The sequence below is a fragment of the Dendrobates tinctorius genome, unplaced genomic scaffold (genome assembly GCF_039654945.1).
Source record: "Dendrobates tinctorius isolate UK_male_01 unplaced genomic scaffold, ASM3965494v1 ptg000085l, whole genome shotgun sequence".
NCBI lineage: Eukaryota > Metazoa > Chordata > Amphibia > Anura > Dendrobatidae > Dendrobates > Dendrobates tinctorius.
Window position 1 is genome coordinate 1,335,138 of NW_027361753.1, and position 23,460 is coordinate 1,358,597.

General features: G+C 45.2%; 1 protein-coding gene and 1 long non-coding RNA gene across 3 annotated transcripts in view; one reads left to right on the forward strand and one right to left on the reverse strand.

Moving 5' to 3' along the window:
• Positions 1-23,460, forward strand: part of ZBTB7C (zinc finger and BTB domain containing 7C) — a 238,261-nt gene that overhangs the window by 130,832 nt on the left and 83,969 nt on the right. The window lies entirely within an intron of this gene.
• The window catches only part of LOC141097540 (uncharacterized), a 46,385-nt gene continuing 25,557 nt past the window's right edge, over positions 2,633-23,460 (reverse strand). Inside the window, exons 4-6 of the long non-coding RNA XR_012233993.1 lie at positions 22,468-22,507; positions 20,808-20,898; positions 2,633-2,825 (exon numbers count right to left, since the gene is read on the reverse strand). This is a non-coding gene — a long non-coding RNA (uncharacterized lncRNA). The remainder of the gene's footprint in view (positions 2,826-20,807; positions 20,899-22,467; positions 22,508-23,460) is intronic.

The window sequence follows — 23,460 nt, forward strand, 5'->3', positions numbered from 1 at the left end:
TCCCCACTCCAAATCCCCCCCACATCAAATCCCCCCATACCCACACCAAATCTCCCCCCACACATTAAATTTCTCCATAAAAGTGCATTTAATCTTTGGTGTCTTCAGCTCCACTGGAGCACTTACCACCAATGTGTGCCTCTGCAGGGTGGGCGAGTGACATCAGCAGCGTGATCACATGATCTGATCACGCTGCTGGCGTCACTTTGACCCGGTGGTCAGAGCTTCAATTGTATTTGCGTCTTACAGAGTACAGTTGTTCCCTGGGAGCTGGTGCACTGCAGTTTCTCTGTGTCGGCTGTCAGATTGAGAGCAGACACAGAGAACGGCCGACTCGCAGTCCAGGGGGGTGTCAGAATGCAGTTGCCTGGGGGGACACTGAGGATCGTTGCATTAGTTGACTCAACTGTGCCCCCCTTCCGGCTGCGCCTGGGGCACATGCCCCAGCTGCCCCTCCTAGATACGCCTCTGTTCGGAGTCACTATTTCCTTGCCTCCTGGCTTCTTGTTTGCGCTCATGAAAATGTAATGTTCGGACCAAGGCACGATTGCTGCCCTGTCCTGAACCATACGCTCTCCGATACTGCTGTAGCATCAGAGGAATGCAGGGTCTCTAAAACCGGATGGATTGTGATGCTGTGAGCTTTAAATCAGCATTTACAAGCTCTATAGCTTGGCAAACTCAGCTCTTATACAGTGTTTATCGCAGAGTCAACCCTGCCATACAGTAGTCAGCTCTGCATTGGACTCTGTGACAAACCTTGCCCTGCTACAGTGCCTACAAGTAGTATTCAACCCCCTGCAGATTTAGCAGGTTTGATAAGATGCAAATAAGTTAGAGCCTTCAAACTTCACACAAGAGCAGGATTTATTAACAGATGCATAAATCTTACAAACCAAAAAGTTATGTTGCTCAGTTAAATTTTAATAAATTTTAAACATAAAAGTGTGGGTCAATTATTATTCAACCCCTAGGTTTAATATTTTGTGGAATAACCCTTGTTTGCAATTACAGCTAATAATCGTCTTTTATAAGACCTGATCAGGCCGGCACAGGTCTCTGGAGTTATCTGGGCCCACTCCTCCATGCAGATCTTCTCCAAGTTATCTAGGTTCTTTGGGTGTCTCATGTGGACTTTAATCTTGAGCTCCTTCCACAAGTTTTCAATTGGGTTAAGGTCAGGAGACTGACTAGGCCACTGCAACACCCTGATTTTTTCCCTCTTGAACCAGGCCTTTGTTTTCTTGGCTGTGTGCTTTGGGTCGTTGTCTTGTTGGAAGATGAAATGACGACCCATCTTAAGATACTTGATGGAGGAGCGGAGGTTCTTGGCCAAAATCTCCAGGTAGGCCGTGCTATCCATCTTCCCATGGATGCGGACCAGATGGCCAGGCCCCTTGGCTGAGAAACAGCCCCACAGCATGATGCTGCCACCACCATGTTTGACTGTAGGGATGGTATTCTTGGGGTCATATGCAGTGCCATCCAGTCTCCAAACGTCACGTGTGTGGTTGGCACCAAAGATCTCGATCTTGGTCTCATCAGACCAGAGAACCTTGAACCAGTCTGTCTCAGAGTCCTCCAAGTGATCATGAGCAAACTGTAGACGAGCCTTGACATGACGCTTTGAAAGTAAAGGTACCTTATGGGCTCGTCTGGAACGGAGACCATTGCGGTGGAGTACGTTACTTATGGTATTGACTGAAACCAATGTCCCCACTGCCATGAGATCTTCCCGGAGCTCCTTCCTTGTTGTCCTTGGGTTAGCCTTGACTCGTCAGACAAGCCTGGCCTCGGCACGGGAGGAAACTTTCAAAGGCGGTCCAGGCCGTGGAAGGCTAACAGTAGTTCCATAAGCCTTCCACTTCCGGATGATGCTCCCAACAGTGGAGACAGGTAGGCCCAACTCCTTGGAAAGGGTTTTGTACCCCTTGCCAGCCTTGTGACCCTCCACGATCTTGTCTCTGATGGCCTTGGAATGCTCCTTTGTCTTTCCCATGTTGACCATGTATGAGTGCTGTTCACAAGTTTGGGGAGGGTCTTAAATAGTCAGAAAAGGCTGGAAAAAGAGATAATTAATCCAAACATGTGAAGCTCATTGTTCTTTGTGCCTGAAATACTTCTTAATACTTTAGGGGAACCAAACAGAATTCTGGTGGTTTGAGGGGTTGAATAATAAATGACCCTCTGAATAAACTTTTCACAATTTAAAAAAAAATTAAACAAAGAAATAACATTCTTTTTTGCTGCATTGCATTTCACACTTCCAGGCTGATCTACAGTCCAAATGTCACAATGCCAAGTTAATTCCGAATGTGTAAACCTGCTAAATCTGCAGGGGGTTGAATACTACTTGTTGGCACTGTATATCTTAACTCTACTTACACCATTGGTCCAGTTCTACCATAGAACCTCTTGTGGACAAATGGAGAGATGGATCTGAAATTGCGCTGCCGATCTCCCCCCAGATGTTGAAAGGACAGTGAAGAGTAATTAGAAGCGTTTTTTATTTGTCAATGTGTTTTGAAGCATACAACACTAGTTCATCAGGACAAGTAATTATATTAACTCTTGGGTCACTCAGTTCAGCTACATTGGTTTCTCATCACTGAGGCTAATTTACTTCCTTGTGGCTTACAATTTTGTCATGACTGTTTTCTCAACTTTGCTTCATCTGTGATTCCCCTTTGCTTCTCCTGTAGCCATTTTTCCACCACAGCTTCTGATTTTCCATCTAGATCTCCCAGCTGCACCCACATCTTCTGTCCATGCTGCATCACAACTGTCTATTCATTCAGATCCATGGATTTGAGGATCCACCTAACCTAGTGAGACATGATACAATGGGAGTTTTAGTTTTCTGGATCAAAACTTATGAACGTGTGGCCATGTTCACTATGGCAGTGCCAGAGCATCTACTAGATTGGGAGATGCTCAATATGCATATTGAGAGCTCATATTTAGAGCTCAATATGCTAAAATAGATTAGGTTGCCAGATGAAGACCCCTTTTGACTGCATGATGTTGATGTCCATAGGCTTAAGAGAGGCCATATCGACAGGGGCTTTACCAATTGACATAACCCCCTTTGAGCTTATCATAAACATCGGTCACTGCTACAAGTAGTCTTTCCTGATTCTGATACAAGACGGAAATGAAACAAGACAAGACATGGTAATCCTTTAATGACTGTTGACCTGTTCTTTGCCATCACTTGGTGACTATTGGCCTGTCATTGGCCATGCCCACCATCAACTTCATCCTTTGGTGATGATCAGCCTGTTATTGGCCTCACCTACCAGCAACCTCATCTCTTGGTGACTATTGGCATATTTCTGGCCATATATTGGTGAAGATTAACCTATTCTTGGCCATGCCTACCATCAACCCAAACCCTTATTGACTATTGGCCTGGTCTTAGCCATGCCTACAAACAACCCTATCCCTTGTTGACGGTCGGCCTGTTGTTGTTCTAGCCCAACATCAACCTCATCCCTTGGTGACGATCAGCCTGTCCTTGGCCATGCCCACAATCAACTTCATCCCTTGGTGACTATAGGTCTGTTTTTGGCCATTCCTTGGTGATGATCAGCCTGTTCTTGGCCAAGCCCACCATCAACCTCACACCTTGGTAAATATTGGCCTGTTCTTAGCCATGCCCATAGTCAACCTCTTCCATTGTTGCCTCAGCCTGTTCTTGTCTATGCCCACCATCAAGTGACATTCAAAAGAATCATAAGCTGGTTGTAATGGAAGCAGAATGTGAACAACTTGGAACTTTTTTTTGGGTGGTCATCTCTATAGGACACCATTGGATTCCTTTTTAGTCGGAGCTTATAATGACTAAAGCACTGGATGTAACCTGCAGCCATATATGAGGGTATATTGGACAGAGAAGACTATAAATCCCATTTCTATGTACTGTATTGTATAATTTGGCTCCTCACAATCTTAGAACAAGCAAATGCTTTATTCATCTGGGACTTGCAGATAATAGGTCATTGTAGACTGAATTACTATGTTGCTTTTTGGTCAATTACTATTCCCTTGTTTTCCAGGACACGGTTCATGGCTGATTGCTAAGTAGCTACCTGCTTCTGAGCGAGCTGAAATATTTATAGATCCTCAAATTCACCAAATCTCTAAAGCCGAGTGCAGTAATTGGTCTTGTATTACATTCTTTGAGGCGACTTGGCCTTGGGAGATGAGATTTAAAAGATTTAGACCAATCTAGGTGTCTACACAGAAACCACTATAAGGCACAAACCTGTCAATCGTTGCCGCAAGGCTGTAAAGAGGGGGTTGCGAGGCATTAAGTGTCATAGATGGCATCTTCAAAATTCATTTGCACATTTGACCCTGATTCGAGATCCCTCTTTATTACTTTTTACCACTATTACGTTTCTCACCATTAATTGTAGGGTGTATGTCAATCAAAAAAGGGAAAAACAACCCCAGTGATGCTGAAAGTGCAGTAATTGTACCAAGACGTTCAGCTTCTACAGAATTGGAAGTGTTATCTTGAAAATATGTAAAATGTTGTAATGGTGTTTGAAATGTCTAGTGATCTATATTGTTAGTGATATAGTTATGTTCGGCCCAGCAGTAGGTAATTGACAGCAGTAGTTGGAGTTAATAGTTGGGACTAGCCCAGCGTGGAGGAGGTAAGTAAGGGCATGACAAAGAGTTTCCAGGTAGAATATCAGATTGGGACGTGCCTAAGGCAGTAGCAGACCCAAGATCTGGCTGAGTAGCAGAACCGCATTTTGTGGGTGCCTTTGTGGCAGAAGGGAGGTGACCGAGGCAGGTATTAAGTCAAGGCAAGGTATTGCAGGGGTGGCATTTATGCACATGTAATCGAAGTACATGTATCAAAGTACTTCTGGCCGTTATAACATGGCAGTTAGACAGGGCAGGAGACAGGTAAGACATTTATATACATCTATTCCCTGTACATTTGGAGTACAACAAATATATACCATATGCATTTGTGTAATTAATATCCTGGCCGCTGCATTCACACACATCCACCGCCCTGGCATTAACTCTCCACACTCCATCCATATTGGCCCCTCGCTTCTTTCCTCTCCTATGTATAGCACTCACGCTCTTTTCACATTGTTAAATTGCACAGATCCAGGCAGTCCCACCATTCAACACCAGAGACGCTCTCACAAATCACTTAACCATCTGCTCACTCTTTCTATCCTCCTTCTCCTAGTCGCAGGAGACATTGTTCCCAACCCTGGTCCCCCATGTTATAGAAAGTCAAACCCCCCCACTGCTACACTCAGAAACCCCTCTAATCTTATTAATATTCCCTGCCTGCCATCTGTCTCTCTTAATTGTGCACTTTGGAATTCTCGCTCAGTGTGTAACAAACTCTCCTTCATTCATGACTTCTTCCTTTCTAATTCTCTTAACCTCCTGGCTCTTACTGAAACCTGGATCCAGCAGTCAGATACTACCGCTGCTGCTGCTCTTTCATACGGGGGGCTACACTTCTCTCATACCCCAAGATCAGACAATAGAGCTGGTGGAGGCGTTGGTCTGCTCCTATCACCAAAATGTACCTTTCAGGTTATCCCTCAAGTACCCTCACTTGTCTTCCCTTCTTTTGAGGTCCATGCCGTCAGACTCTACACCCCCTTCTCCATGCAAGTGGCGGTGGTGTATCGTCCTCCCGGCCCCTCCCATCAGTTCCTGGATCATTTTGCCACTTGGCTTCCACATTTTCTCTCCTGTAACATCCCTACCCTCATCATGGGAGATTTCAACATCCCCATTGCTCTTCCCCTCTCCCCATCTGCTACTCACCTTTTATCTCTAACCTCCTCATTTGGCCTTTCGCAGCTTACTAATTCTCCAACGCATGAAGACGGAAACTCCCTCGACTTGGTCTTCTCTCGGCTTTGTGCAGTGGATGATTTTGCAAACTCCCCTCTCCCGCTCTCTGACCACAATCTTCTTTCATTCTCTATAAAGAACTGCCAGGCTGCTCAGGTCACCCCCACTGTCCAGACTTATAGAAACATACAGGCCATTAACAACCAGAAACTTCTGAAGAACTTGCAGTCTTCATTGGCCCCCACATCTCCTCCCTCTCATGTCCTGATTCTGCATTGAAGCATTACAATGAAACACTTCAAAGTGCCCTGGATGAATTTGCACCCCCTATAAATAGAACACCACAACATAGACGGTGACAACCCTGGCACACGGTGCAAACACGTTTCCTGCAGCGGTGCTCCAGGTGCGCCGAACGTCTGTGGAGAAAATCCAATCTACACGAAGATTTCATCCATTTTAAGTTTATGCTTAGAACATACAACACTGCCCTTCACCTCTCCAAACAAACCTATTTCAACACCCTCATCACCTCACTGTCCAATAACCCAAAACGTCTCTTTGACACTTTTCATTCTCTACTCAATCCAAGAGTACAGGCCCCAACCACGGAGCTCCGAGCTGACGATCTGGCCAATTACTTCAAAGAAAAAATTGACCAGATCCGACAGGAAATTATCTCCAAATCCCCTCATACCATGCACTGTCCTCCCTCCCCCACTGCATCTAACTCACTCTCTGATTTTGAACCAGTCACAGAAGAAGAAGTAAGCAGGCTCCTTGCATCTTCTCGCCCAACTACTTGCACCAGTGACCCATTTCCGTCACATCTCCTCCAGTCCCTTTCCCCTGCTGTCACCCCTCACCTAACTAAAATATTTAACCTCTCTCTCTCTTCTGGTATTTTTCCCTCCTCATTTAAGCATGCCATCATACATCCACTACTTAAAAAACCATCCCTCGACCAAAACTGTGCCGCTAACTATAGACCTGTCTCTAATCTTCCCTTCATCTCTAAACTCCTGGAACGCCTGGTCCACTCCCGTCTTATCCGCTATCTCTCAGAAAACTCTGTTCTCGACCCTCTCCAATCCGGTTTCCGCTCTTTACACTCCACTGAAACTGCCCTCACTAAAGTCTCTAATGATCTGCTAACAGCTAAATCAAATGGTCATTACTCCATGCTAATTCTCTTGGATCTCTCTGCAGCATTTGACACTGTGGATCATCAGCTCCTCCTCACTATGCTCCATTCCATTGGCCTCAAGGACACCGTTCTCTCCTGGTTCTCCTCCTATCTCTCCGACCGCTCCTTTACTGTTTCTTTTGCCGGTTCCTCCTCCTCTCACCTTCCCCTTACTGTTGGGGTTCCTCAAGGATTGGTTCTAGGCCCCCTCCTCTTCTCCTTGTACACTGCCCCTATTGGTCAAACAATCAGCAGATTTGGTTTCCAGTAACATCTCTATGCTGATGACACCCAATTATACGCTTCTTCTCCTGACATCACGCCAGCCTTTCTAGAAAACACTGGCGATTGTCTAAACGCTGTGTCTAATATCATGTCCTCACTATATCTGAAACTGAACCTGTCAAAGACTGAACTCCTGGTGTTTCCTCCCGCTACTAATGTACCTATACCCGACATTGCTATTTCTGTGTGTGGTTCCACTATTACTCCCCAGCAACATGCCCGCTGTCTTGGGGTCATACTTGATTCCGAGCTTTCCTTTGCCCCCCACATTCGATCACTGGCTCGCTCTTGTCATCTGCACCTCAAAAACATTTCTAGAATTCGACCTTTTCTTACTTTTGACTCTGCAAAAACTATTACTGTTTCTCTTATTCATTCTCGTCTCGACTATTGTAACTCTCTTCTAATCGGTCTCCCTCTTACCAAACTCTCCCCTCTCCAATCTGTCTTGAATGCTGCAGCCAGGATCATATTCCTCACCAATCGTTACACCGATGCCTCTACCTTGTGCCAGTCATTACACTGGCTACCCATCCACTCCAGAATTCAGTATAAACTTATTACCCTCATCCACAAAGCCCTCCATGGCTCAGCACCACCCTACATCTCCTCCCTTGTTTCAGTATACCACCCTACCCGCGCCCTCCGTTCTGCTGATGACCTGAGGTTAGTATCCTCAATAGTCAGAACCTCCCACTCCCGTCTCCAAGACTTTACACGTGCCGCGCCAATTCTTTGGAATGCACTTCCCAGGTCAATACGATTAGTCCCCAATCCCCACAATTTTAAGCGTGTCCTGAAAACGCATTTATTCAGACTGGCCTATCGCCTCAACACATTAACCTAATCTATCCCTGTGTGGCAGAGCCAAAAGTTTTACCATAACCAGGTTCCCAGCATCATGTTCCCACATGCTTTATGCATCCATTAGCCCTCTGTGTCTGTACTGTTACACACTTAACATTATGGCTGGTCCATACAATCAGAGCAACTGTTACCACCCACCTTTCGTGTCTACCTCTTTCCTCATAGACTGTAAGCTTGCGAGCAGGGCCCTCTTTCCTCTTGGTATTTGTTATAATCTACTGTATGTGATTATTGTTATGCTGTAATGTCTATTGTCTGTACAAATCCCCTCTGAAATGTAAAGTGCTGCGGAATATGTCGGCGCTATAAAAATAAAAATTTATTATTATTATTATTATTATTAAGTCCTACGAAGGAAGCGACAACAAGATGGAAGTGGTTAATGTCCAGAGTCGGTCCAGAGCGAAGAGAGGAAAGTGAGAAGTATTGAGGCCTGGGGCAGGAAGCAAAGAGGGATGGTATGGAGTTGCCTGTCAGTCGGGTAGTGGAACAGAGGAGGAGGAATAAGCGAGATGAAGAGAAAAGGCCCCGCGTGGTAGTCTAGAGGCGTCAATAAAGCAGAAAGTTAAGTGGCTGCCATATTGGCATAGAAAACTCCCATAAGGGGAAAATGATATGGAACCGTGGGTGGAAGCACAGGACTCTTGCTTGGTGGACAGTAGTGCCATTACTGGAGACTAGGACGCTCCCGGAATAGAGTGTGCTGGGCTGTGTGGAGGCGGAAGAGTTAGACAAAGTAGAGGGTGAGAGTGACTCCCGGGAAGAGAGGAAGAAGAGTGTCATAATGTTCCTAGTCATAATGTCCATGAAGATGAATTCCTACTACTTGTTGTACATATTTCCTCAAAAGTTATTGTACAGTAAAAACACATTTGTTTTTTAACTATGGCCTCCCTTATTGACTGCGCTAGCTAGCTGGTCATGGCTGGCCGAAAACAACGGCACCATCTGGTCTCCAAGGGGCCTATTGCCATCACAACTAAAGTCCACATAACCAGCCAGGACTTCTGTTTTCATGAAGCATGCCGAGGCATGAAGCACGAGTACCTCGCCCACGGTTACCGGCCCGTGTCACGTTACGAGCTGTTTGTGCCTCACACTTCTCCCAGAGTTCATAGTTCTAAACCTATTTCCTGTCAGTCATATTAATTTCCAGGAGGCTATTTTTTTTGTCAAAAGGCCGAACACAGTCTATTACTGAGTGTAACTGTGGCGCCCCTGAGGGTTGAGTCGCCACAGAGGTACTGCACCTCCTCCTGAGGTGTGGTGCCCCACCATTCAGGTAAGGTGGAGACACCTGACCACACTCCAACACCTGCATCCCACACAACATAGTAGTGTAGCAAAGCACCTTTGGTGGCTCCCTGCTTGGAACACGAAGAGTGCTGGGAGGTGGGTGGAGCTTAGTCTGCGTCAAAAGATTGGGAAGAGTTTAGGATGTAGTCAGTCGGACTCAGGGAGTCTGAGAGAGAAGATCCCCTGAGTGGGATGGACGAAGGAAGTGCTGCAGCCGACCTCAGTAACCTGGGTCCGCTGGCACAGGAGAGACATTGATGGAAAGCCTGACTCTTCATAAGAAAGATAGATTTGAACGGAACATAAGGAGGACTGAGGATTAGGGTGAGAGCAGAACCCTTCCCAAGTTCTCAGCGCATGGCCGGGGTCCGGTCCCTGAGGTTGTATGGATACGAATGGTCCTGCAGCAAACACCGGAGGAATAGAAGTTGTCACCACTTTATTCCCACACAAGACTTGGGGGCACAACAGCGACATGAGTGAGCCGGAACTTAGTAGCAAGGAGTCCCCGAAGCAGGCTACAGCTGTCTGCCGTACAAGTAGAGTTCTAAGAACATCTGACAGGAGGAACTCCAGTGTAACTCAGTACTGAGAGTACTTCACTATAGGCGCAAAAGGGAGACGTTCAGAAAAGGCACATATGTTGGCGGAGTGTTGGAACGGAGTACTTCATCTTGCCTGGAGGTTGACTGAGCTTCTGACCCGGAGGACACGGCACAGATGCGTGCACCTATACCACAACAGACTGTGAGTAAAGCTTTGGAACTACATGCCCTGGTGTCCTCCGCTTATTCCTGCGCCAACACCCTCAGCACTGCTACATCTCTGTGCCTGACACTGCACCATCTACGTGTCACTTCACCTACACTGCCCTGGGACTACAGCCCTGCCTGTGGAGGGCCACAACATCATTGCTGCACTACACCATCTGTCCCAGAGGATCTGTCTGCAGCGTCGGCTTAACACCTTTCTTGCCGAACACCACAGGTGGTGTCACGAATCATTCAATGAACATTTCTGCTATTTACAATGGACGCCCAGGGCCATGGACCGGGTCATAGCTGCCGTGACAATAACCCCACTCGTGGAAATCCGCGGGCCCGGTACCGAGTACCCCACAGCCCTGGGTGTGGGGGCGACCCATAACCACTTCTGGTCTCCTGCCCCACTCAACACATGCTGGGACTTGTAGTTTTTAATTTTAGGAGTGCCCATTGTTCCAAACCCAGTAATGGTTATTTCTCTTGAGATGTTGAAATTGATCGGTAACAAATCCAATATCCCGCAAATTGGGTTCCAGATGGATGAATTTTTGCTGTCTTCCTTTGAGGGCCAGAAATGGGTGAAATAATGAAAAATAAATTATGCTCGCTTGTTCTGAGCCCTAATCTGCCTTTACGCCACCTTCACCTTTTCCGTGCCCATTTTCAGCTCTTCCGAAATGCCCTTTTTGGAGATTAAGTCAATGATTGGCTTCATGTGGTCACTTGAAGTGGGGTCCAACACATATTATTAAGGGCAAAGACTTGTACCACCACCCTCCACGTGACCATGTGAGGTCAATTACTGGTATCAATGCAGGAAGAACCACATTGGCAAAGAAGACAGGGGACTTGCACCGGAGGTGGTACAAGGACCGGTATGTATAAATTATATTATGTTTAGCCCTATTTCTCCCTCCCAGTTTATTAAGCAATGGGCACTGGAGAGACCTCAGAGGATGATAAACATCTTTACACGGCAGTTGGGGTGCTTTAGAGCAAATAAAATCTGGTGGCCGAAATGCGTGAACCTTCCCAAATGAATTGCACAAGTTTGGACCATTTCTAGTTTAGGCAAAAAAACCTTACCAATTTTTATTTTGGCTCGGCCACTGACCTCAAATCATCAGAATGATGGGACAGCACTGCCATCACCCACAGCTCTGATGGATTCTTGAACCATCTCCTTCTATAATGTCATGCACAGTGTAAGAAGGGATAAGGGAAAGGGAAACCATTTCTAGGGAAGGGGGGGAGTGGAGACCCCTAGGCAGATCTAATGTCACCCGGTCTGCCCTAACATCCCTATATAGGTTCTGCACCTATCGCCGAACAGGATACCTAAACCCTGCCTGACCCTAGCAGTAAGCCCTGCATAGGGAAGGACAGGATAAGCACTAGTCAAGTCCCCACTACCACTAAAGGCAGATGGGATGCACAGAAAAGGGGAACACTTAGCTTGAGCAGACTCAGAGAGAAACACAGACTACCTACCAAAGGGGAAGATAGCCAACTGCTATAGCTCCAAGTTTCAACAGTGAAATGGAAATATCATCGGCAACTCAAAGCAGCCAGCTGGGATTTATAAACACCATGTGTGTCAACTAGAGCCGGGGGACGTTGCCACTGGGTCCTAAAGTCAGAAGGAATAGGAAGGAGTCTGCAAAGCCAATCGCTAAGATATTCTGCAGCTAGATGCAGTGCGACTGTCTGCAGCCTCTGAAACAACCGTGACATATGATCATAAATGAGGATTTCAGTCTCAACTTTTGACAATCCAGATTTGGCGACTTTAAAGGGACTTTTCTTACTCAAAGACAATAAAATAAAGAAAATACCATAAACTTTTTAGATTTTTGTATTCAGCTGCAAAAAAATGAATGCAAATTAAATGCTAATCATATATCCAAAACAAAAGAACAAAAACAAGACCTCACACATCAATAGCAGGAGAAAAAATAAAACATTTATGGGAAAAAAAATGGTGCCTATTCTGCCTCCGGAAGGAGAAAATTGTTTCCGTAAGGGGTTATTAGATTTCAGTAGATGTAGATTTTTCAGGAGATTTAACTCCGGTTTATGAACTGACAAGATGTCCATGCGTTTTATGTTATCCAGGTTGCTGTATAAATCCATTCACCTGGTCCCGCTGCACAAGAATAATCCCATCATTACAGGCTTCTGCTAAGATACCGCTCCTTTAATGTCCTGTAAGATGCTGTGTAAGATTAGGGGCTCCCTGGCCTTACTGTGCTGGCCAGGATGCCGGGACCACCTCTCCTTACATGATAAGAGGTAGAATCTCACTATGAAGCTGAGAGATAGAAATGGAGAACGATAGACGTTTGTGTCAGAGGTTGTGTATAATCAAAGTGATGAATGTAAACATTTACGAATGTCTTAAAATTATACTTCAGTGATTTTTGATTAATCCCTTAAAGGGAATTTTTCAGCAGGTTTTTGCTAATTAATTTGAGAGCAGCATAATGTAGGGTGAGAGACCCTGATTCCAGGGATGTGTCACTTACTGGGATATATTTTGCTTTTTCAATAAAATCAGCGTTTTATCAGCAGGAGATTATCACTACAGGACTAGGTGTCACGTGCAAGCCAGTCCAGCTAATCTATGCAACTCTGCCCCCACCACTGATTGGCAGCTTGCTGGCAGTGTACACGGAAGCTGCCAATCAGCGATGTAGGCGCAGTTAGGCTAAGTTCCCACTTGCGTTTGGGTGCTCTGCGTAGGGCTGCGCACTAATTCCCTTCAGATCCGCATAGATGCGTGTGTCCTGCGTACCTATCTTTAACATTTTGTATGCAGGGGCATGTGTTGTATGCGGATGTGTGCTCGCAAGTGTGAACTTAGCCTTACATACAGCTTACAATTCAAGCTCTGCTAATTCTAAAGTAGAGAAACCTGCACAAAGCAGCCTAGTGACATCGCAGGAATCAGGGTCTCTGCCCCTACACCTTGATTCTCTTGGATTTTATAGCAAAACCTGCTGACGGATTCCATTTAAAGACTAATGTTCAACATTTTTTTTGTGCACACCTTCATTATGGCCATGTTGTAGCTGAATGACGGCTTGTTATTTGCAGCAGAAGGTGTATTTTTCCATTTTTCCATATTTTTCCCTTTGGTTTATTTGTTTTCTTTTATTTTGACGGTCCCATTAGTGCTGGAGTGGCGATCCTTTAACTCTTTCCCAGCACAGACATTTCTGGGAACACTTTCATTTTTTCTATCTCACCTCTCAAAATTTATTTTTTGTTTTCCTTTTTCAAATACTACGTTTTTTTTTTTCTAAAAAAAGGAATAAAATGGAGAAAAATCACAATTTAGCAATTTATGTCTCCTGACTCTCTACAATGCTCAGCACATGGCGCGCTGTAGTGACGTCATCACGTCCTCTGCCCTGAGACGTCACAGAGTCAGAAGAAGCTGAAGACAGTGGAGCTGTGGGGAACGGGAGAGGTGAGTATTTTTGGGGGGACCTGGTGCCAGCGCTGGCACCAGGCTGCCCCAACTCACGGGCCCCATAGAGTGCCGGTGTTCCTGACAGCGAGTGGGCCCCCCCAATTACCCAGGGCCCCAGCACTTGCCTAGGTGCGTTGGGTGGTGATGCTGGCCCTGGTCGTCACAGTGGGTCAGGTCAGCGTGTGTGCGTGCCCCTGCCTCCTGCGCTTTTAAAGGGCCCATGCACCTAAAAAAAATGTTTCCCCTTCTTCTCTCTCTCTCGGGCGGCGGGCCCACTGGGCATTTCACCAATACCCCGCCAGGCCAGTCCAAACCTGGCTAGATCTGCAGCACAGAAAATGGGGATTATATCAAAAAGACAGCAGCAGACCATTAAGTCACACAATGATGGAATAAGGGTCTTTGCCCCTACATTCTCATATTACATACTAAAAACTCACTGACAGATTCCCTTCAAGAGGTTAAACACATAATAAAAAAACTAAAACTAGATCTTGCACTTTGGACCAAAAGCTGATAAAACTTGGAGCAGTTATAGAATATGGGGGACGTGACCCCCTGCTCTGAGCACGATCACTGCTGCGGTTGACATTGTTTTGTCTCCTTCAGCCTGCGTATATCGCACTAATTTTAGATGCATCGATATGTGAGTACTGTGGCTGACACTGCTATTGTTTTTAGGGCACAATGGCTGGCACTGTTATCAGGAGCTCATTGCCCTTTGTCTCTTGCTTACCGGGAGGGAGGGGGGGAACGGTGTACACCTGATTGACAGATCAGACTTGTAGCATCACTGGGCTGCTGAACCAAACTGTGCCCTCTCCTGTGCTGCTTGCAGATACCACGTTACCTCTGCAGCGTCAGACGAGTGCAGGGACACTGGAGATGCCTAGATGCACCAATCCGCCCAGCTTCAGAGCCGGACTTGCAAGCTCCTTGCATAGGATAACGGCCACTGCTGATACTAGTTCAAAGCTCCGTAAAATCCAGAAGTGACTCTTTATAGGTAGAGATGGGCGAACCTGAACAGTAAGGCTCTGTGCACACAGTGCGGTTTCTACTGCAGATCCGCAGCGGATTTGCAGCAGAACTGCAGGTGATGTACAGTACCATTATAGCCTATGTAAAAAAAAAAAAAAACGCTGTGCACATGCTGCAGATTTTTCTGCGCTGTTTTGGTGCGGAAAAAAAAAAAGCAGCATGTCACTTCTTTTGTGCGGTTTTGCTGCAGTTTTCCACCTGCTCCATTCTACAAAACCGCAGGTGGAAAACTGCAGTGGAAAACCGTACAAAAACGGCAGTAAAACCGCAAAAAAAAAAGGAAGAAAAATGCAGGTCATTTGACCTGCGGATTTAGTAAAATCCACGCCTGAAAAATCCGCAGGAGGATCCTCACTGTGTGCACATAGCCTAAAGCTCAGCGTCCGCACCAAACACCTACTGTTTGGGCATTCACCCCTAACACCAGGTGTTTGTCACACATCCCAAAACTGCTTCTGATCGGCGGTAAAATCATTGCTGCTAGTCAGACAGACGCTGTTCCCACACTGTCAAATGAGAGCGTGAGCCTGCAGCTGCAGGGACTACTGCTCCATCAGCCTATGCCTGCTGCCGCTAATAACAGCAAGAGAAGGAGGCGGCTGATGGGAGTATTCCCATCAGCCGCCTCCTTCTCTTGCTGTTATACTGCTCTCTATATAAATCATATAAAAAATCCAGCATGTGTTGCACAGTATTTTTGATAACCAGCCAGGCAAAACTAAGAGCTGGGGACTGCAACCCTCAACTGTCAGCATTAGCAAGACTGGTTATCAAGAATAGAGGGGTTCACATGCTGCTTTTTATAAAATTATTTAAATAATTTTAAAAAACTATGTGGGTTTCCCCCCCGCCCCATTTTTCACAACCAGCATTGCTAAAAAAGACAGCTGGAGGCTGATATTCTCAAGCTAGTAAGGGGTCATTGATATTAGACCCCTCAGCCTCAAAACAGCAGCCTTTGCCCGGCTCTTCCCACTTTCCCTGTAGCACAGATCTCACCGAGGTCACCGCAGTTCAGGGGCTGGGAATGCAGCCTCAGTGACCTGTGGTAACCTTGATGACATCACCGCTAGTCACTGATCCCTAAGGAGACTACTAAATACAGTAAATGTAAAAAAAAGTTATAAATATGAAAAAAAATACAAAAAACACAAAACTCAAATCACCCCCTTTTGCCCAGTTAAAAAATAAAGCAATTAAAAAAAACACATATTTGGTATCGCTGTATTTGTAAAAGTCCGATCTATCAAAATATAAAATAAATGAGTCCGATCAGTAAACAGTGTAATGAGAAGAAAAAATAAAAATGGCAGAATTATAGTTTTTTGGCCTCCGAACATTGCAATAAAATGCAACAAGAGGCGATCAAATATTGTATCTACCCCAATATGGTGTCAGTAAAAACGTCAGCTCAAGATGCATAAAAATAAATCCTCACCCAGCCCCAGATCCCGAAAAGTGAAAATGTTACGGGTCTCTGAAAATGGCGACAGAGAGAAGGTTTCTTTTATTTAAAAAAAAAAAAAAAAAAAATTTTCACCACTTACGGTACATAAAAAAAAAACCTATACATGTTTGGTATCTGCATACTCGTTTTGACCTGTAGAATCATATTGCTAGATTAGTTTAACCGTATAGGGAACATGGTAACTTAAAAAACAAACAAAAACAATTGTGAAATTGCACTTTTTTTTTACAATTTCATCGCAATTGGGGGTTTTTTTCCCCGCTTTCCAGTGCATCACATAATAAAATGAACGGTGTCATTCAAAAGTAGAACTCGTCCTGCAAAATAAAAAAAAATCTATGATATGGCTATATTAATGGAAAAATTGAAAAAAAACTATGGCTCTTGAAATAAAGGGAGCAAAAAAACGAAAAACTCAAAATGGCCATGGCGTGAAGGGGGTAGATAAACATGACAGTCATAAAAACCTCCTTGAGGTTCCAAAAGTTGATTTTTTTTAAAAAATCCCCAGGGATCTTTTTTTCTATTGGGTCTTTTTTAGGCACCACCATGGCACCATGGCGGGCACCAAGGTCCGGTGTGAGATTAAACCCATGTAACCTGAATGAAGGGAATATTGAGGTCCATAAAATGGACGGAATGACGGGTCTGATTCATGTGGCTGAATGTACTGCAGATATGGCTGTTTTTAGGGACAGCCGGTGCCCACCCTGTATCTCTGGGTGGGTTGCAGTGTCAGAGATTCTGCTGTGTGAACATGTGTGGGAGAGGCTAAGAAAAACATTCCATCCAGAGCAGAGATTGGGGAGGGGGAGGGCGGCTGAGGCTGAAGTCATGTATTTTTTAAGGAGGGTGTTTGTGGATACAACATGTTCCTAATTCTGCCTTCTCTTCGAGCTGCATTGATGCTGGCGCAGGATCACAGCGGAGGATCCAGCAGGCATCGGACAGGCATTATTATTGTATACTGTTAATACAGATTTTGCGGATTTGTCAATGGCAGGTTAATCCTCCGCGGTGCATCTGTCACTGGGAAAGTCTTAAAAATTTTTTTAAAAAATCTAAAAATAATTTTTAAAAAAATGTACATGAAAATACGAACTATTTAATTAACACGCAATACGTACTGATAGGGAACGTAGATTGTAAGCCCCAATGGGGACAGAGATGATGATGTCTGTAAAGTGCTATGGAATTAATGGCGCTATATAAGGGAGTAAAATAAGGAAATAAATAAATATACAGATGAAATCATTCTTAACACCCAATAAAGATAGCATTGTATTGTTAGGTGACAAATTACGCTTTTTCGTATTTTTCTCCATCATGACATGATACCTTTGTCATTTTAAGCATGGCTACTACATCTCTATACTGAATATATAAAAAAATAAATAATTTGTAGTTCTAACCTACCAATCCCCCGCCCACTGACGGACACAGAAAGAAGATGGATCCTGTGCAAGAACAATATATGATCCCCTTAAAGTCCAAAAATTCATCAGAATGCAAAATTCCATCTGCTTTAGAGGTGGAAATGTGTCCCCTTACGTCTTGGGCCCCAGGTTACACTAATGATATGTCTGCTCCTGCCCCTGCCAGTACATGACCAATTGCTCCGATCGTCTCTGTATATCCTATAACAGTTATATGAATAAGCAACCACTGCAGCCAATCACTGACTGCAGTGGTGACTGTCATATTCAATCTCCACCTTCAGAGGAAGCATGGTGACCAACGGGGATGAAATCAACACTAGAAGAGGAGCAATGGTGGTGTACAATATGCTGGGCCTTTAAAAACCATTAGGAGTGAAGGGTTGTAGAGGACATCCCCTTAAAAGGAAGACTGTCATCAGAGATTGATTCGATGTTTAAATTATTTTTTTCGGCAATGTTTTTTTTTTTGCCGTATCACGATCTCTCTTAGAATAAAAACAATAAAAATCTTGTAATTCTCACACTGACCACCGGGGCTTGTTTAGACTATAGCTTCCTGTTGTTTAAGGAAGTGCACATGTACATTAGTCACAATGAACCGTATCCTTTGTATTGAAGCAGCTAATGAGCGTGTGCAAAGGTCAATGTTAAGGGAGAAGGAGTAGAGTGTTATCCTCTGTGTATAAGGCCGGGATCACAAACAGCGAGATACGGCCGAGTCTCGCAGGTTAAAACCAAGCTCTGGCGCCGGCACTCTGGAGCGGAGCGTGCAGCCGCACAGCAATACATGGAGCTGCACGCTCCGCTCCGGAGTGTCGGCGCCAGAGCTTGGTTTTAACCTGCGAGACTCGGCCGTATCTCGCTGTAGTGTGACTCCGGCCTAAAAGTGATACCTGTCGTTGTAATCTTGATGATTAGGAAACAGCTGAAAACTGTTCCAGGAAGTATCAGTCTAAATAGTCCTAGTGGTCAATGTAAAAATTTCCGTATACTATTTTTTTTTCATCAAGATTTGAAAAAATTGCTTACATTTTTTCATTTAAAAAAAAATACACAAAAAAATGATTTTAACAATACGTCATTTTCTGATGACAGCTTCCCTTTAAGCACAAATTACTTTCTATATCAATCCATATATAATATTATCCTGTAATAACACTAAACCACAGTGAATAATATATTTTGTTATTAACCCTTTTATGCAGGGGCGGACACAGACTATAGTGGGCCCCGTGCAAGAAATTTTTCGGGCCCCCCCCGTCCTTCATAGGGCAACAAAGTTATGTAAACATATAGATAGTTAATATATATAGGCACCCCCGTTTCCCTTTGTTTCATAATGCTCTCCCCCATATGCGGTCTACTTTTGGCATAGTGCTTCTCGCTCTATGTGGCCCCCCCAGTTTATGCTGCTTCTCCCCATGTGGCCCCCCCAGTATATGCTGCTTCTCCCCCTATGTGGGCCGCCCGATTCAGGTTTCTTCTCCCCCCCCCCCCCATGAGCCGTCCTATTCATGAGCAGTCAAGCATCTCCCCCAGTGGCCCCCCCATTCATGAGCAGTCATGCTTCTCCCCAGGGCCCCCCCATTCATGAGCAGCCAAGGCCATGCTTCCCTTCCCCCCCATTCATGAGCAGCCAGGCCATCATGCTTCAGTTCCCCCCCAGGACGGAGCCCCCCAAAATCATGCCTGCCATGTTCAGTTCTCCCCCACCCCAGGAGCCCCCCAAAATCATGCCTGCGCCTCGGTCCCAGTCCCTCAGTCCTGCTCAGCTCTGGTAGTACTCTTACCTGGAGCAGGCAGGGCAGGCCAGACCAAGAGGATCCATCCATTCCATACTGTCCAGTGTCCGCGCTCCGCACATTCCTGAACTGCTGCAGCATATGGGCAGGGCTGCCACTAGGAATTTCGGGGCCCCATACTGTGAAAATTTTCGGGGCCCCCGTAAGACTCCGCCCAGGATCCACCCCAGCCACGCCTCCACCCTTCAAACTGTCCACAGTCCCACCGCCCTCTCTTGGAAAACTTCACTTCTCACCAATCACACATTAAGGCTGTGTTCACACACAGCGTTTTTTTCGCAGTTTTTTTCCCGCGGATTTGCCAAAAAATCTGCGGGAAAAACGCGAAAAAGAAGCTTCCCATTAATTTCTATGCATTTAACGCTTTTTGTGCACATTGATGCGTTTTTTATCGTGAAAAAAAACGCAGCATGCTCATTAACTTCGCATTTTTTCCGCGTTTCTGGCTTTTTCCATGTGTCTAGAAACTGCATGGGAAAAAACCGCAAAACAACTGCGCAAAAATCGCAGTAAAAACGCACAAAAACGCGCAGAAAAAAATGCGCGGTTTCTGGGAAGGGAGTCCTGTTTTTCAGCAGAAAATTTCTGCTACGTGTGCACTTAGCCTAACAGTTCCCATCACCAGATCACACATATAGCCGGCAGATTTTTTTTCCCGCCAAAATATTTTTTAAGCCGCCATCACAACACTGTAGACACTTTTGGACGAGCTCTATTCTACTGTAACCTATTAAATATTTGTTAAAATATGCAATACAATTTAGGTACATTTGTATTTATTTTTCAATTTTTAAAATGACCATTAATATCACATACAATGGACAAATACCACCGCACCATGACCAGACACAATATTACCACCACATAGTGACCTATAATTAATACCACATACAAGGAACAAATACCGCTACACCAGGACTAGACTATATATTATTACCACAGTGACCGAATAATATCACGTACAAGGAACAGCACTGCACCATGACCAGACCACATATTACCACCACAAAGTGACCAAATAATAGCACATACAAGGGACAACTACCGCAACACCATGTCCAGACCACATATTACCACCACATAGTGACTGAATACTACAATACTGATCAGTAATAAAAAAAAACAATACTATCGCCATAAGTGACATTATACACAGGGGATCTGTACTTACTATCCAGTGTCTCTGTACTGGTAATACAGTGATCAATTACATTATACACAGGAGCTCTGTATATAATGTACAGGTAACACAGTGATCACTGGTGACATTATACACAGGACCTCTGTATATAGTATACAGTATATAGTGTCAGTGTATAGGTAGCACACTAACTCACCAGTGACGTCTCTAGGTAAAGTCCTTCATCCTTGCTTTTCATCTTTCATCCTGCACAGACCGCCATCACGTCTTCCAGCCAGTGCTTGTCTCTGCAGGAAATAACACAGTTATCTAAAGCTCCACTTGCAGAACACATTACTTATTTTTTTCCCAACTTCTACATTACATCACATGAAGAAAAAAAGGCAACATAGTGTCACTCTACACAGTAACATGACTCCCCCCCATTTAAAACAGTATACTCAAAAAATAAAATAAATACATCACTGCAGTAATAATATCCTTTACTTAGCCCCTATGGTAATAATATCCCCCAACCTGGCCCCCATGGGTCTAATTCCTGGTTTCAGCCATATGTTCTCCCATCCCACCCTCATGAGTATCCATTGTGCCCTATATGATCTCCCCATCTGTCTCCATCGTATCCATCCTGCCCCATGATCCTGCCCCATCTGTCTCCAATCCTGCCCTTTGTGTCTCCAATCCTGCCCCATGTCTCCATTTTGCCCTGTTTCCAATCATGCCCCTTGTGTCTTTCATCCTGCCCCCTTTGTCTCCAATCATGCCCCCTGTGTCTGCAATCCTGCCCCCATGTCTTTCATCCTGCCCCTTTGTCTCCAGTCCTGCCCCCGTGTCTCCAGTCCTGCCCCCAGTGTCTGCCATCCTGCCCCCTGTATCTCCAATCCTGCCCCATCTCCACCCTGCCCCCAATCCTGGCCCAATGTTTCCATCCTGCCCCCTATGTCTCCAATCCTGCCCTGTCTCCATCTTGCCCCCAATGTCTCCAATCCTGCCCCCGTCTCCATCCTGCCCCCGACTCCATCCTGCCCCCAATGTCTCCATCCTGCCCCCAATGTCTCCATCCTGCCCTCAATGTCTCCATCCTGCCCTCAATGTCTCCATCCTGCCCTATCTCCAATCCTGCCCCGTCTCCAATCATGTCCCCAGTGTCTCCAATCCTGCCTCCAATGTCTCCAATCCTGCCCCATCTCCATCCTGCCCCATCTCCATCCTGCCCCATCTCCATCCTGCCCCCAATGTCTCCAATCATGCCCATCTCCATTCCTGCCCCATCTCCATCCTGACCCCAATGTCTCCAATCCTGCCCCCATCTCCAATCCTGCCCATCTCCATCTTGCCTCCCCCTGTCTCCAATCTGCCCTGGCAGGATGGCGACACATGATCCATGTGTCTCCATCCTGCGGGGAAACATAATAATTAAATTAAAAAACACAAACAAAAAAAAAAAAAAAAACTTTCTTCTTACCTGGCGCTCCTGCTGGAAGATGCAGCTCCTGTGTGAGCTCAGCTGAAAGGACTTGTGGTGATGCCATCGTCATGTGATCAGGGGGCGGAGCTGATCAATGGTGAAAGCCTGTGATCAGCTCCGCCCCCGATCACATGACGATGACGACACCACAGGTCCTCCAACGCTTCAGCGCTGCTCTCCTCTCCTCCTGCGCTCCACATGGCTAATGTGAAAATGGAATAATTAGCCATGTGGTGCAGGAGGCTGGAGGGGCCCCCCTCTCCCCCGGGGCCCCGTTCAATGAACCGGCTGCACGGGCGGTAGGTCCGCCCCTGCTTTTATGTCCCTCTTCAACTACTTTTTACCCCACAAGCGTAAATCAAAAAATATCAAACTGAGCTTTACTTACCCTCCCTGGGGGTCCAAAACCAAAGAAGAGAAAAACGGGTCTGTGATAAAGGCAGAGGTAAAAGAAAAATCTATAAACGATGAGATAAATACACAAGAAATAAGATTTATTCAAAACAGCACATATAGGAGCAAAGACAATAAAAGAACCCACAAGCTCCAAAGATACCTATGGGGCTCCACCCTAATATGTCCCCTTCACTCACACCCACACATGCAATAATACGGATCCCCAACTAAGATAGCAAAACAGAGAATATAACAATGTCCAAGGCAAAGTAAGGCCGGGATCACACATGCGAGAAACTCAGATGAGTCTCGCATGTTAATACCCGGCACTCGGGAACGGAATGTGCGCCTCCATGTATTTCTATGCGGTCGCATGCTCCGATCCGAGTGCCGGCGGCAGTGCCTGTATTAACATGCGAGACTCGTCCGAGTTTCTCGCATGTGTGATCCCAGCCTAATAATAGCAAGTGACTGCATGCAGATGGCACAAGCTTTTTGGCTCAGTGACTGGCTACAGCATTGTTCTTGTGAAGTCACCGCTGCAGCCAATCAACAGAGACCGAGGCATTGCCAGTGATATAGGGAGGCTAAAAATAGACATCTAGGTTTTTTTAAAATATTTTTTTCAATTTTTTTGGTAACCTTTTTGTTATTTCCTATTTAATTTTCTGCCTTAAATCAACAAGTTAAACATTTTTTAATTTTATCTTCCCACTGACATTAATAATTAGAGGGATTGCATCACCAATTTGAAAAAAAATAAATGGCGTAAACTTGTTCTTGTTGACTAAAATCAGGAGTATTTTTAAGAAATGAGTAATCCAATGATGTCATATTTTTAATGTTCTGCTTTTGACTCCAATCAGATCCCAGGGGGCGCTCTTACAGAAATATCTATGGAAGGTATTTGGCTCTACTGTGGTGAAAATTGGTACTGCAATGGCAAATTACTGACACCTAGACGGATGCTTTATTTTAATTTTTT